The sequence below is a fragment of the Schistocerca americana genome, chromosome 8, assembly GCF_021461395.2.
Source record: "Schistocerca americana isolate TAMUIC-IGC-003095 chromosome 8, iqSchAmer2.1, whole genome shotgun sequence".
Lineage (NCBI taxonomy): Eukaryota > Metazoa > Arthropoda > Insecta > Orthoptera > Acrididae > Schistocerca > Schistocerca americana.
The window spans coordinates 57,233,656-57,250,709 of NC_060126.1; the positions used below are offsets into that span (position 1 = coordinate 57,233,656).

Here is a 17,054-nt window from a genome sequence, read left to right on the forward strand (position 1 = left end):
GTGTGGTCGTGCCATGTCATCCTCTGGATGGCAAGTACATTTTCGGTGCTTTGTAAAAGACAACATTGTTGTTTAATGTCTGTTTTTACCCGGGACATGTTAGAAAACGTTATCTTGTACTCACGTAGTTTATAAAATTTGTTAAGGCAAAGTTTTATGCTTGTAAAGGGTAAGAATGAATGAAGATTTTTGATCTCCTATTGCTTTGGTTTCTTTTAATACTAATAATTTGTACGTTCCAACACGGCATACAGTTATGAGATATGCGCTGCTGTGTTCGGTGGTTTTAAGTATTTGGCTGTTTTTGGTAAAGGTTTTAAAAAACATTAATTTATTGCTGTCGTGTACGGTTATTGTATTAAGTGTTGTATTTTAGGTGGTTGGAGAACATTTCAATTAATAAAAATCGGTTTCCTATATCGTGTTAGGGCGCCCCCTCCCCGAGGTTTCCTTACGGCAGCGGAAGGAGCAAACCTGCCAGTTATTTTTTTGCGCTGTAGCTGATCGTAGCACGTTTATGACATGGTTTTCACATTTCCGGATATACTATTTTTAATTATGTTACGTAAGTCTTGAACCGATGTGTTCTATATTTTCGGCATATGCTTAAAATTTGGCAACACCTATATGATACATGAGTGTAAATTTGGTTTCCTGCCCTGTGGAAAGATTTCAAAATGGGTCTCGGCCCGAAACTAGTCATCGAATGAATAGAAAAAATAAAGCTTCCTGACAGATTAAAACTATGTGCCGGACTGAGTCTCGAACTCAGGACCTTTGCATTTCGCGGGCAAGTGCTTTACCAACTGAGCTACCCAAGCACGACACACGCCTCGTCCTAACGCTTTGCTTCCGCCAGTACCTCGTCTCCTCCCTTCCTAACTTTACAGAAGCTCTCCTCCGAATCTTGCGTAACTAGCACTTGCCCACGAAAGCAAAGGTCCAGAGCTCGAGTCTCGGTCCGGCACACAGTTTTAATCTGCCAGGAAGTTTCATATCAGCACACACTCTGCTGCAGATTGAAAATCTCATTTTAGAGAAAATAAAATCTGCAACTTTGGACTGGTATTTCGTTGTAACCTGTATAGCGTTTATTTCTTATAAAATAACTTTTTATTGCCATTTACTATTTTCTTTCTCTGTTTGTTTTTTGGGCGATGTTTTCCAAAAAATGATTCCAGTTCCCAAGCACGTTTCTCGTACACTAAGGCTCTTGTGCCTGAAGTTCTCAGTGTGTGAGGTGCTACATTACTGTAGTGCCTTTATTGTGATACAAAAGGTATTTAAAAAAGCGTAAGATATTCCTACAGTAGGTAGTAGGCTATTGGTCAAAACTAGAACAACACTTTCTTTAATGCTAAAGCCGAAAACCAATGTCTGCTGAGATTTGGCCTACTGAAGATCCGCAACTCAAAGCCTGCATTCTATTCACAGATGAGGCAAGATTCACAGGAGATGCAACACTAGCGCACGAGTGGTCAAATGCAAATACTCGGAAATCATGAACGTGAGGCACTGGGATCGCTTCAGTATCAACATATGGACAGGTGTTGTCAGTGACAGACTCATACACGTTAACGAAAGCGGTATATCACCGATTTCTGCGCAACGAATTACCGGCGCTGTTGTAAAATGTTACCCTTGCACAAAGACTACGACTGGTTTGTGGAAGACAGGGCACAATCCCATTTTCTATACTACCTCAACGCAACTTTCATGGGCGATCGATTGGCCTGATGTCCCGTAGCACAGTCTCCTCGTTCACCAGATATGGGGGTCACTCAAGGCCATCGGTTTATGACCAACCCATCGAGACTGTGAAGAAGTTACAGAAGCGTTTGCGCAATGCATGTGTCGCAACGAGAACAGAGACAAGTGTATCTGAAAGTAAGTGTGATTCACTGCGGAGAATGCTTGATGTTTGTTTCAAGATGCGTGGTATCCACATGTAGCAGTATCCGTAGTGTCTACGTAGTGGAAAGACGGAAATGAGAAAACAGATTGACTCATGTCTCAAACGATACTGAATTCCAGGCATAACGAAATAACCGTGACTGGCTCGAAAACGAACCCCTAGAGGGGAGACGTGCTCTGAACGTTGCATACGCTCCAGTACGTTTCACGGACTTTGGGAGGTGGCATATTCATTTTCTCAGCGGCCTTGTAAACAGGTGTAATAAAATCATGGCGCCATTTAGCATCTTTCAGATCGCTGATGACAGACGGTAACTCCAAAAAAAAAAAAAAAAAAAAAAAAAAAAAAAAAACGCCTAGTAATAACGTAGTAGCCCCGTACCGGCACTGTGTACTCTTGCAGTGTTACTTAGTTGTTAGCGCTCCGAAAAAGAGTTTTAGCGTATTGGCACGTCTTTATGAGAAGTCATGATTTGGCTGGAACAGGTAGACCCAGTTAATCGTGTTGCAATAGCTGCACACCACACTCCGGTTTTTCTATCATGCAGAGACTTTTGACATAACTGACGAGTATTTTGAGAACTTCAACATCTAAACATCGATTGTTCTGCGAGTTCACGTATGAGGAAAAATGAAGCCGTTTTTCATCGGAGGCAAAGCGGATTTCAGGACAGATCTCTCCATGAGACACGGAGTGCGGTATTAACTTGCTGTACTGGCCTCACGCAACAACCAGGGCAAGACCGCTACATTGTGAAGGTAGCTACACACTTATATACAATATCGGGCGATTGTCTATAAATATGAAGTACATGTGTCAGCCCCAAAGAGATATTTTCCACCCTTGGTAGATAACATCGGCAGTCTCGCGGCAATGCGTCGAAAAGCAGCTGCAACGTCAGCAATGTTGCCCGACCCTACGGCAGCGTTGCCGTCTACAGCAGCGACACTGCAACAATGCCGACGCCAACGCTATTGTCGCGAAATATTGCCGTAAAATATGGCTCATCTAAACGCACCTAAAGGGCTGAAGCATTACGTTTATCATAGGAAGAAACAACGGAAGACTTTCTCATAAACTGTTGCAAGCTTGAAAGCTCTACAATGAATTTCTTGTTGCAAAGCAGGTGAATACTTGTGAAATTGATCCTCCTCTAACTGAGCAGGGCTATAAATAGGGATCAGTGACAGCTGCAAGAGGAGCGACTCATTGACGGCCCCCCGCTCCAGCCGGCTCCTCCTTCCCTATGTCTACAGACAGACATATCTGTCCCACTTAACGAGGGCCCAGAGCTTGTAAAGTACGTTAGCTGCTCGCAGGGGCTTAGCTTAGCGCCGATCTCAACCTGCCACCAGTCTGCACCGTCTTCTAAATACTCAGCTGCTCTCCGATGAGCGTTATTCACTTTTCGAGACAACTTACAACACCAGTTGCAGTTTTATTTTTTATCAGCACAACCCGTTTCAAATGGTTCAAATGGCTCTAAGCACTATGGGAGTAACATCTGAGGTCATCAGTCCCCTAGACTTAGAACTACTTAAACATAAGTAACCTAAGCACATCACAGCCGGCCGGGGTGGCCGAGCTGTTCTAGGCGCTACAGTTTGCAAGCGTGCGACCGCTACGGTCGCAGGTTCGATTCCTGCCTCGGGCACGGATGTGTGTGATGTCCTTAGGTTAGTTAGGTTTAAGTAGTTCTAAGTCTAGGGGACTGATGACCTCAGAAGTTAAGGCCCTTAGTGCTCAGAGCCATTTGAACCATTTTTGACATCACACACGTCCATGCCCGAGGCAGGATTCGAACCTGCGACCGTAGCGGTCGCGCGGTTCCAGACTGTAGCGCCTAGAACCGCTCGGCCACCTCGGCCGGCAATTGCTAGTCTGATTTCATGACGAATTGTTCTAGAAATGACTATTCACAACTATTTGAAAATTGTTTAATCCTTTTTTTTGCTATCATGAGCCGAAAATGCAGCTGCAGGAGGGATATTTTCCTCATTAAATGTACATTAGATCTGTGAAATAAACAGACTTTCTGTACAGTGTGTAAATAACTCGTTAATCTCTCTGTTCTCAACCCTATGATAACATCAAATGCAAGTAGGGGTTACTTAAGAATGCTTGCAAAGGGAGAAATATGCTTTTGTGAAATAGTGATACATTATGAGCCTCACAAAATTTTTTTGAAGTCTCCCCTGGTGTTTTCATTTGGGAATATGGTGGCTCTAGGTTTCAGTGAGCAGGGACCTTCTCAAGCGGTAGTTCTGGTACGTATACAGACGCAGTAGTCTGCTCGACGCCGCGCTCATAACCTCTTGAGAAGGGTACTGGTTGTTGGAACCAGTCGCGGTGTTAGAAAATACTGGTGCCGTTGCATTGTTTGCAATTAATAACTGCGCTTGTGGGTACCCTGAAACGTCATATTTAATATGGTAGACAAAAAGTAGTGTGTCCTGAGATGTCTACTTATCACTTACTAGGAGCAGTCATAAGGTTTTAATTACCAACATCAAGTGACGACTCTGAAACTTGGTGATGATATTGGTCCTTCTGTATATATCCACTGTTCAGTTGGGAACATACTCTGATGAGGCAAAACAAAACACCCACCTATGTAATATGTTGTTGGGCCATCTTTGCAACGCAGTACATCACCGATTCTACGTATCACCGATCCTACAGTCTGTTGGTATATTTGTGGAGCTATGTGGCACCAGGTGTCTACGCACAAATCATGTAGTTCCCGTAAATAAATGACCAATGATAGGTGTGCGCGGTGATGGCACTCGATGGCGACCCAGATGACAACCATCGCGACCAAGACATTAACTTGCTTTCACTACCACTTTCCTGGAACCTCTGTAGAAAGATTCTGGCCCCCGAAACAAATATGGCATCGTCATCAACGAAAATATCAAGAATGAAGGGATGCAGAGAGACCGCAGCTGACCTGGTGCCTTCAATTACTACCACAGGTCCCATGCAAGCGCAAGAGAATGTTTCCCAAGGCATAACACTGCAACCATCAGCCTGTGCCCGCGGCGAGATGCACGCTTTGAGCAGCTGTTCGCCCGAATGTTGGCGTTCCTGGAGAAGACCATCGACCTGCTGTAACAAAAATGTGGTTTAATCGACGAGCTGATAAGTTTTCTGTGATACACAGTCCAATCCCGATGATCCCGAACCCACTAAAATCGTAAAAGACGATGTCGTTGGGCCAACCTGTGAACACGCAGTTGTGGTCTGCTGCGCTGCCCCTTTTTCAACAATGTTTGCTGACTAGTGTGCTCTGTAACACATGTGCGTCCACCGGCATTGTGCTCTTTCGCCAGAGGTGCCACAGGTCGCCGCATCTGTACTACTTTACAGAGCAGACAAGCCGCATGCTGTGTGAAGAGTCGTGGACGTCCAGCCATTTAGCGCCTAGTGGTAGTATCTGTGTCCTACTACTTTCCGTAGATACACACGACAGTAGCACGCGAACACTCGGCAGGATTCGTTATTTCGAGATGCTCGTTGACAGGCTATGAGTAATAATAACAACACAGCCCACCGATGTAAATACGTTTTTGCTGAAAATTCCTTATTCTTATGTTTTTTAGGGTGGTAAATCCAAATATGACTCGTTTTGCAGTTAAATTTATTACATTAAGAGATTTTTTAAAGAATTTAATGGTTAAAAAGGAGGTGTAATGAATGTAGATGACTTTGGTAGTACTGCTGAGAAACATTTGCTGGCAAAAAAGGTCGATTCTATTTTTGTGTTAACAGACGGTGTTTTGTTTACTGTCAACCTAACCTCACTTTCCCGTTTCCTGTACATGCGCTCAGTACAATGTCTAATCATGCTTGTAAAAACTTTGCTGACAGTTTTTCTTGTAATTGTGGTGAATTTGTGATTAGAAAACAACAAAGAAACATTGCAGACTTTGTGAAAAAGGTTTATCTATCACACTTTGGAACTAAACTTGGTGGTCAAGATAAATCTTGGGCGCAGCATAAGGTATGTTATGTGTGTGTTGAATGTCTGAGAAAATGGTCCAAAGAGGAGAAAAAAACCCTTTAGATTTTCCGTTCCTATGATATGGAGGGAGCCGAGAAATCATTCCCATGATTGCTACTTTTGCAGTGTTGATATTAATGGTCATAATTCGAGAAACAAGAAGGTAATGAGCTACCCTAACCTTCCGTCCGTCATCCGACCAGTAGCGCATGGTGTAGATTTGCTGGTTCCTGAACCACCATATGATTCAAATTATATTCCAACAGAAGTATTTTCTGATGTACAATCTGATTTAGGTGAACCAGATGGTGATGAATTCCACTGTAATACAGAAAGTCTAGAGCCCAAATTGTTTACTTAGACCGAGCACAACGATTTGGTTAGGGATCTGGGCTTAACGAAAGAAAAAGCTGAATTGCTTGGCCCTAGATTAAAAGAAAAGAACTTATTGGCAGCTGGAACCAGCATATACATGTATAGAAAGAGAGAGCAGCAATTTCCCAAGTTTTTTCAACAAGAAGGTGATTTAATGTACTCCTCAGACATTCCCGGTCTGATGAATGAGTTTGGTATTGAATACAGAAAGGAAGACTGGAGGCTGTTTATTGATTCGTCCAAAACTAGTTTAAAGGCTGTTTTACTACATAAAATATGTATGCTTCTATACCAGTTGTACATTCTGTACATGTCAAAAAAAGCTATGAAAACCTAGAAATAGTGCTAAATAAAATAGTAACATGCGTGCTCCTTGGTCAACAAGGTGGCTTTACCAAATTTACATGTTTCTTGTGTCAATGGGACAGTAGAGCTAGGGATCAACACTGGAGCAGAAAGAACTGTCCTGTGAGAGAGTCTTTAAAACCTAGTGAGAACAACATTCTTTGCAAAAACCTTGCCTACCACCTCTACATATAAAGTCAGACCTAATGTAACAGTTTGTAAAGACTTTGCCTAAAGATGGACCATGTTTTAAGTACCTCTGCCAAAAGTTTCCACACCTTTCAGAAGCTAAACTAAAAGAAGGCGTCTTTGACGGACCTGAAATTAGAAAGCTGATTTTTGATGTTAACTTTGAATCCACAATGACCTTAAATGAGAAAGAAGAATGGGTATCATTCAAGCAAGTCATTACAAAGTTCTTAGGACATGAAAAAGACCCAGAATATGTTTCTATTATAGCTACAATGTTAAAGAAGTTTAAAACTTTAGGATGTTTAATGAGCCCTAAAGTTCACTTTTTGAACAGTCACCTTGATTACTTCCCAGACAATATGGGCGATGTTAGTGAGGAGAGCGTTTTCCACCAGGACATTAAAGTGACGTAAAAACGCTACCAAGGCCGTTGGAACACCAACATGATGCGGGACTAATGTTGGTCACTTCACCGAGAAGTTCAACAAGCGACTCATTCTAGAAAAAGCTACACAAGAAGCTTCAGTGAAAAAAGAGAAAGAAAATACAAACCAATTCCAGCTGACCAAGGAAACCTCTATTAACACACTTCATTATTTTAAGTAGCTTACTGTAAATACAAACCATGCTTATGTTGTAACAAAGCGTTTCATTAATTTCCCCATGTACCGTATACAGTAGGATTTTTATACTATATAATGTAAAGCATATTGCTCGAAAACTGTGGTTGATACAAAAAACTAAGGCTAGATTTGGATTTAGCTCATAAAAATCTATAAAGATGAGCTATCAAAGTAAAAGAAGTTTTTCAAAAAAATATTTTCTTTGGCCTGTGTAATCTGCCCTTCATCAAAGTCAGTTATCATTTGCAGCCCATATCTTCGCTAGCGTAATTCCCCAGCCGTGACTGCTCGGCTTACGCACTTTTCTTACTGCCTCACGTGCCAGCAACGCCACAAGCAGCCATCCAACGTTGCAGTGGGCAGCGGTCGTGATGGTTTGGCTTATCAATGTATTTCTCAACCTAGAATGAGTTGGAAGAGAAATGTGAGCACTGACTGTTCACAGAACCTTTCCAACGAAGATCTCGTCGCCATTCTTGAAAGGCCAGAACACAGTTGCCTCAGTTTGGAGGGCTTCTAAAACGTCCGTGAGCATTCGCAGAGGATGAAATCGTTGTATGTCATCTTCGGACAGCAATATTTTATAGGCGAAAGAAGCAGCATGTGTGACGTTCAGAACGAGATGTGGCGTGCTGACGGAGCAGAAACACTCGGTAGGGCGGTTTCTCACGACGCTTCGTCTTCACAGACTACCGCAATATCAACAGAAGATTTACACAGCACGCTCCTGCGGCGCTTTGCTCAAATGTTCAAATGTGTGTGAATTTCTAAGGGACCAAACTGCTGAGGTCATCAGTCCCTAGACTTACACACAACTTAAACAAACTTTAACTAACATATGCTAAGAGCAACACACACCTACGCCCGAGGGAGGACTCGAACGTCCGACAGGAGCGGCCGCGCAATCCGTGACATGGCGCCTCAAACCGCGCGGCACTTTGCTCGTTATGAGCACAATATGGTATCACCGAAAAGCACCCTGTCACCTTGATCGGTGATGTCTGTGCCCTTGCCTCTTTCGGTTGTGGTGCATCAACACGTTCCCACTGCTCGCTTTGTTCTCTTGTCTCGGTGTCGTAGCGACACATCCAGGAGTCGTTCGCGGTCGTTTGGCGGCTAAAGAAGACACCTAGATTGGCACGCTATAGCTACAACAATCTCTGCTGTTGCCTAAGTTTGGAGGGCTTCTAAAACGTCCGTGAGCATTCTCAGAACCCGGTCAGCGCTAACTCAATCACATAGAAAATGTTAGAACTCGACACATCACTGATTTCATCTTTTCCTACTTCCGCTTCGGCTGTGATCCGTAGCTCTTGACGCATCCACGGTCTACACTACTAGTTCTTCACAAAGGGGTGGTCTGCCACTTCATTTTCCGGACTCTTGGTGCACCGTACTAAAAGCCCTTAAATCCCCGACCAACAGTGTCCGATGCTGGCGGATTTTTTGCCGTACATGTCAATAACACTCAGAGTGGACATTGCCAGCGTTATTTTCCCATGGATGCAGAAACGATTTCCCCCACCAAATTCCGATTTGTCAGTGGGCTGAAACATTTTCTTTCGGATACTCTGCGGTCCTGTGCCGTAGGGATTTCACTCTGCATCGAGAGTGCGGACACGTACGTACACGAAAAAAAAAAATAGCTACGTAAATTTACTTTTTTAACAACTAGTCCTCGAAAGTTCCAAATAGCTACATTCAGCAACGACAGATTTGGATGATGTATTCGGCCAGTAGAAATTTCTGTTGCATACTTCTACGTCATCCGGTTCTTTCCCTAAAAGTCTGCAACTTCAGTTAGTACTGGAGTCAGCACGAAAAATAAATTTTTTACAGGACAAAATACACAAACAGTCCGCAAGCGAGGGTGTGAACAACTCCGAAAACTTGCTGTAAAATGCAGCGTTTGTGACTTTCCCTGACGCCCCACTAAGTATTTCAAAGCTGACCTCTCAAGGGAACTAGGCTGAGAAAATAACTATATGGAATTGGAATGACACAATTTCAGAGACTGTACTGGTCTCATGCAAGTATGATTTCTTGTATGTAGACTGAAGCGGCGAGTGAAAATGTGTACCGAGGTTGGGAATCGAACATGAATCTCCTACTTCCCAGGCAAGGCTTTAGCCACTAAGCCACCTTAGCACAGCGGTTCTGACAAGCACTGAATTACTTTGGTACGCCTCCCTCCTCGGTCCAAATTCACACTGTCGCTCCTGTCTAAATTCTCCACACACGCGAACAGAATTGCCGAGGCTCTGCATGTTCTCGAATAGCACCTCAGCATCGAATGTAATTGGGGGATCCAACCTGAAACGCAAATGAAACACAAATGAAATGATACAATTTCAGAGACGGAGGAAGGCGTGACGAGGTAATCCGCGCAGCTGTGTGAACTGTTGTGCCAAGAAAGGTCAGTGACTGATGCACCTGCCTATTAAGCTGAAGACCTGGGTTCTACTCGCGGTATTCGTACAAATTTTCGCTCGCCACTTCACTCTATATATGTAAAATTACATGGAACTGAATAATCTTTGCAAATATTCCCAGCTCATTCTCTTCCTTCTCGTCGTCTATAATATATTCCCTTCACAATTGCCGGCACATCCGATCGGTAAATTTTCCGTTCCAGTAAACCCACAGCCACGTTTATATTTTCCCACACGCAACCATTCCTCTTTTACGGCTTTAATCGTATAGCTGCCTCATTTCCTCAATCTTGGCGTAACTTTATCTGCTACTCAGTTTAGAGAGCTGCCGATCTCGGCGTACTAAAACTGGGGTGACATACTTCATAAACAATGCTAGACGTTGAAGCAAAATTTCCGACGATTGTCAGCTTGTGAAGAACGAATATTGTGCCTGAGAGTTATCTATAGAGATGATACGTAACGATCTGCTTTTCTTAATGACATTAAGAAATGAGTGCATCAGTGAGCACATTATTTTCAAGTACATTGTAATTCAGTCAGTGGTCATTATTTGTTTAAGGGGCCTTTACTTGTTTCTGCTGAGTAGATATCACTAAAAGTCAAAGTGGTCCCTTACTCAGGAAACGAGCGTAGGGGAGTAGATATAGAAATATTGCATCGCTGTCCTAGGCAAGAGCCTGGTAGAAGTGGTTTGCCATTTCCTTCATCCGAGCTGTTATGCAGTGACAAGTGCGTATCTGAAGCGAATGGCTGACAGGGATGAATCATTGTACAGTGAAGCGTTTTGACGTGCTTGTGTTGGAGATGAGAGAAGGAAAAGGGTCAAAGATGGTGTCGATACACATCCTACTCCTCTCGAATAGCATCAAGAGGCCTTCGAGCGAACGGATCACCATTAACAGTGTCACATGCCCTCAGTGCATGAGACGCTACGGAGAGGTCTGGAATTTAATCTAGATCACTGGAGCAAACAGTGACGATCAGGAACTTTACGCCACCACAACCCCTTTCGTGGCTGGACAAATAGTCAAGTGGAAATTTAATACCATCAGGATTCCAACTGGTTTACCTCCGAGAGCTCCGTGAAAGCATGGCTCTTGTAATAGGAGCCACGTGGAAATACAGATTTATAATATGCTTTGATGCAGCTATCGGTCAATAAACATTTATAGATTATTGGTCAACAGTAATCGGCAATTACCTGAATATCGACTGAAAAAGAGTTTACAAGGTACATTCTCAGTTTCGTTTTTAGACTTCCACTTTGTATAGATATTATGGAGAAAACTACAGACCGGACACGACTTTCAAGAAGAATCCGAGAGCCCATGAAACCAGCACAAGCACCAAGCATAAGGAAACACCGTTGGTGGAACCACACACGTGACCAAGCTATTGACCAACGAATCAGTGTATGGAAAAATTTAGTAGCCACAAATTCCCAGAGAATTCGATGAAATTCCTGAAAACCAGAAACAATCAAGCAAAATCATTTGCAGTGAAAAACAACAGTATTATAAACAGCGACTGACGGAGATCGAATCGGACTTCACGAAGAACAATACATGAAACGTCTACAGAACGTTCAGAGAAAATGTGACTGGATATCAACCACCCAACTTGTGCTCCAGAAGACCAGATGGAACCCTAGAAACCAATACCAAAAACAAATGTGATATTCTGGCAAACTATTTTGAATAACTCCTCAACACGGACCCTTCTATGGAGGAACTGATGTCAGAAACGAATGCGTACAATCCAGATAGTGAACCTCCAACTCTAGAGGAAGTTAAAGAAATAATCAAGTCACTCAAAAATCGTACACCACCAGGAGAAGACGGCATCATCGTGGAAACCTGGAAGTTACAAGACGCAGAACTCACCAAAGACATCCACAGGATCTTGGAAGATATCTGGAAGACCACGAAAATTCCAGACGACTGGGAAACTGCCCTGATACACCCACTACACAAAAAGGTGACAAGACTGACCCGAACAACTACAAAGGAATATCCTCACTACCGGTCACCTACAAGATCCTCTCTAAAGCTTTACTAAACAGACTACAATGTCAGACCACTCGCTTCATTGGAGAATACCAAGCAGGCTTCCGTAAAGGGCGGTCTTGTGCGGAACAAATCTGGAAGCTGAAAATGACTATAAAACACAAACAGAGCCTGGTCGTTACCTTTGTCGACCTCAAAAAGGCGTACGACTATCGACCGGAAAACTCTCTTCAATACAAAGTAGACAACAAAACACGGACCATCATAAAGCTTGACCAACACGACCTCCAGACTGAAGTTCTGTGGGGAACTATCAGAGCCCTTTGAAATGTAGTGTTAGATAAGGTAATAGAAGAATGGGAAATATCACAACTGTGGATAACCTTAAGAAACCTACAGATTAAATGCGTGGATTTTGCAGACGATTTGGCGATTGTCAAGAAGGGTATAAACGAAACAAAAGGAGCTACTGAAAAACTACACGAAATCGCTTCCAAAACTGGACTAGAGATCTCTTACAAAAAGACACAGTTTATCAGCACAAAGAAACTCTCATCCCTGACCACAAAGTGCGGCACTATTTACAAACGGCAAACTTCAAGTACCTCGGTGAAACAATACAGGTAAACGGACACAACAGAGACACAAACGAAGCAAGAAAAACTAAACTTGGCAAGGCATACAAAGCAGGGTGGAATCATTACAACAAGAAGTCTATCTCACAAAATCCAAATTACGCCACTACGACACGGTGGTGCTCCCCGAAGCACTGTATGCAGCAGAGACCACACTAATCCTAGGGCATACACGTATCAGACAACTAGAAAAAGTAGAACGGAAAATACTTAGGAAAATATTTGGCTTATCTAACAGCAATGGCACAAATGGCTCTGAGCACTATAGGACTTAACATCTGAGGTCCTAAGTCCCCTAGAACTTAGAACTACTTAAACCAAACTAACCTACAGTCTGATTTAAAGTAGTTGTCTGACTTGTAGCTTCGCGTGTTTACGATGTCTGATGAAAGTAGTCGCAAGAGAGGGAGGCCGTGCCTGCACGCTCCTCGGAAGTGGCGGACATGTCGTCGCTATGCGCAGTCAGGCGCGTGAATACGTGTGTTCCTTAAGGGAGTATTTTGAGACAGAGAGAGAGAGAGATGCAGGAGGGCCTCTCGTTCCTTTGGATAAGGTGGTGGAGCGAACTGCAGCTGCTCTGCAAGTTAGCGAACGATCAGTAATAAGAATCTGCAAGGAGAAATTCACGAAAGAAGGCTCAAGTGAATCATCTAAATTGGAGACACCTGGGAAAAAGAGGCGACTAGAGAAGAGGGTCACAAAACCTGACTCTTTTCAGGAAGATGCCATTCGTCGTCAAATACACGCATTTTATTCGAGGAAGGAGTATCCAACACTGAAAAAACTACATGCTACCCTCTCAGCGGCTGACCTGTTTCAGAGTAGTAAATCGTCTTTGTTGCGAGTCGTGAAAATGTTAGGATTCCGCTATAAATCCATCTCTGGCACAAAGGTACTAATGGAACGCCAAGATATTGCAGCTTGGCCATGCCGCTTTCTTAGAGAATTAGTGGGGACAAATTATGATGATATCGTTTGCTTGATGAAACGTGGGTGAATGCAGGACACAGTTTAAAAAAAGGCTGAACGGACGGTACCATCAGCGGTAGTATGGCAGCTCCGATCGGCAGAGGAAGAAGGATAATTGTAGCACATGCCGGAAATTCAAAAGGTTTCATTCCAAATTGTCTGCTGCTACTCAGTTCAAATAAGACCTCCGACTACCACGAAGAGATGAAGCACAATACTTTTGTGAAATGGTTTGAAGACTGTGTGCTCCAGAACTTAACACGGATAGTTCCACTGACTCTGAATTAAGCGGTTTTTTCGCGTTGTCTCATTAGTGTGTAGCGTACTTACTGCCATTAAATATTATGTTCGTGAATTTATTTCGATTAATTCTTATTCTTTTGTGAGACTAAGAAATACTGTTTGGCCAGCTCTCGTCATCTCCTTATGGTAAGTTAGACTGAATTTTAATTCTATTTCATTTTGTATATACTCCAAGATGTTATCCAATGTGTAACAGTTTTCGAGATTTGCAATCTAAAGAAGAAAACTTTTCTGGACGCGAAAATTTCTCACACTTCAATAGTTAATGTAACAACGGCCCTAATTGAAATTAAGAAAAGATATTTGATATGCTTATAGATACTGCACGTAAATTTCAACATATTTACATAATATTTATAGGAGATATAGAGATTTTAAACGTAATACTTGTTTCGAGTTCAGAACTGATAGGGGTGCTTAAAAACGCTGTTTTCATAAATTTATATACAGGAAACGTAATGCACTACCAAAACTTTTAAGTACTCTTTGCCTAGTGCATTATTTTGGTAATGAATGGAAAAAAATATTTTGCTGTGACACCAACAGTTTTGCAGTAATGACGTGATAAGTTAGAAGCTGTTTGCGAAATCGAGAATTTAAATGGTTTCAAACAAATTAACGTAACTCTTGTCCTAATTAAAATTAAGAATAGATATTTGACAGATTGAGAGACATTGTAGAGATATACGTCATATGTGGGTCTGAAATTTTTTGCTTACTTTTTGTAGAAGATCCAGGCTTTAAAACGATTTTCTATCGCCGGGGGTAGCGATGCGCTGAGGCGGCTGCCTCCAGCCAATGCTTGACGTGACAACGCCGCAACTTCGCAGCGCAAACGTCAAGTGACAACTACTTTAAATAAGACTATAAGCACATCACACAAATCCATGCCCGAGGCAGGATTCGAACCTGCGACCGTAGCGGTCTCGCGGTTCCACACTGAAGCGCCTAGAACCGATCGGCCATACCGGCCGGCTAACAGCAATGGAATATGGATCAAGAAACCTACAGAGGAACTATACAAACATACGGAGACAATCACAGAAAAGCTTGGAAAACGCAGACGACAATGCTACGAACACCTATACAGAATGCGATCACACAGACTGACCAAACAGATCTTTGACTGGGTAACCACTAGAAACAACAAATGGCTGGCAGTGGTAAAAAGCGACCTGGGCCAACTCAACATCACACCAGACACAATAAACGACAGAATAAAATTCAGCCGGCCAGAGTGGGCGAGCGGTTCTAGGCGCTTCTGTCTGGAACCGCGCGACCGCCACGGTCGCAGGTTCGAATCCTACCTCGGGCATGGATGTGTGTGATGTCCTTAGGTTAGTTAGGTTTAAGTAGTTCTAAGTTCTAGGGGACTGATGACCTCAGAAGGTAAGTCCCATAGTACTCAGAGCCATTTGAACCATTTCAGTTGCAAACTGATTTAGACAAGATATCTGTATGGTCCGAAAAGTGGCAATTGACTCTAAATATTGAAAAATATGAGCCGACCGCGGTGGCCGTGCGGTTCTAGGCGCTGCAGTCTGGAACCGCGGGACTGCTACGGTCGCAGGTTCGAATCCTGTTTCGGGCATGGATGCGTGTGATGTCCTTAGGTTAGTTAGGTTTAAGTAGTTCTAAGTTCTAGGGGACTGATGACCTAAGATGTTAAGTCCCATAGTGCTCAGAGCCATTTGAACCATTTTTTGAAAAATATGAAGTCGTCCACATGAGTACAGAAAGGAATGTGCTAAATTCCGGTTGTATGATGAATCAGACAAATCTAACGGCTGTGAATTTAACTACTTAATGATTACAATTACATATAACTTAAATTGGAACGATCACATAGATGATGTGAGGAAAGCAATTCAAAGACTGCTGTTTATTGACAGTATATTTAGGAAATGCAAAAAATCTACTAAAGAGACTGCTTACGCTACACTTATCCTTCCTGTTCTGGAGAACTGCTGTGCGTTGTGGAAGGAGCATCTGATATGACAGATTGTGGAGACCGAAAGAAGTCAAAGATGGGCGTTTTGTATTATTGCGAAGTATGATAGTGCTACGGATAGGAGTACTGGAATTGTCAGCACAATTTTGATATCAGATTGATCTGCAAATTAATTGAATTGATCAATTTATTACCCTTCCCCTGTGACAACTCCAACCGTCACCCCTGGATGACGTCATGTGTCTTCGTCAGTTTTCAAGTGGACTCCAGACCAATCCTCTCTTCTCCCGCTCCCCCTCCCCTCCGTATTGGCGGGAATTTCGTATTTTGATGGGAATTTCGAAGTCTGATGGGAATATACAATTTTGGTTATAAATTACGGATTTTGGTGGGAATTTTTTCGTCCCAGGGCTGTGCTGACGTGCCACCCCACGCCAGGAAACTGGCGGGAAATTAAAAATGCGGGGCCCTTTCCGGAACTCGAACCCTGGTTCCCCTGGACGGAAAGCCCAAGTGCACCTCCCAACACATGGAAACTGCCCAGATGCAGGAGCAGAAGGTTAGGTTAGTTAAATTATTTATTTTGGTTGGGAAACTGAAGTAAAGATCGGTTCTAATTTCGTAATTAACGATGTAGATCGGTCCTAATTACAGAACAATACGCATACCGGTACACAAGGACTGCCTAAAATGGCAATACAGCTCAAAAATTTGTGATTCCATCCAACTGATGTTATCCTGTTCGCAAAAACTTTCACAATAGCACTCGAAACTAGTGGGAGGCGCACACAAACTCTTCCCTTCAGCGACAAGGTCATTACTAAGATAAAAAAAAACATTATCCGAAGTCTGTAGTTTGTAGATATCCTGATGGTTGTGTGACCGTATCAGTGTTAGAAGGTGTAAACAAAAGTAGCGAAGCTCATCAGGTAAGCAATAAGAGCTTATACTCATGAGAAGATATATCAGAGCAGCAGCAGAAATCAACTCTGTACGCATGTCAACTCCCACTTGAAGATACCTACGTGGTAGAGTGGAAGTCCGATGAACGTGTAGACTTTCAGTTTGTGTCAAGTGCATCACGATATGAGTCTGGAGACAAGCTCTGTAATGTGCCTTAACAGGGCACGAATTTCTTTCCAGACGAGTTTCCAATCTGCACCAGTCTCATTTAGGCACGAGGCGAGCGTTACTATACGTTTCATGAGCCCCCTTTTCAAAATACATGCATGTATATCATCGGAAAGAGGGGAATTCTTAGGAGGTGTACAGGACACGCAAATATCCTCGTATAAAATCAAA

At 42.9% G+C, this 17,054-nt stretch overlaps 1 protein-coding gene across 1 annotated transcript in view; it reads right to left on the reverse strand.

The window, feature by feature from the left end:
- LOC124545527 (NACHT and WD repeat domain-containing protein 2-like) overlaps positions 1-17,054 on the reverse strand; it is a 1,590,779-nt gene that overhangs the window by 74,347 nt on the left and 1,499,378 nt on the right. The window lies entirely within an intron of this gene.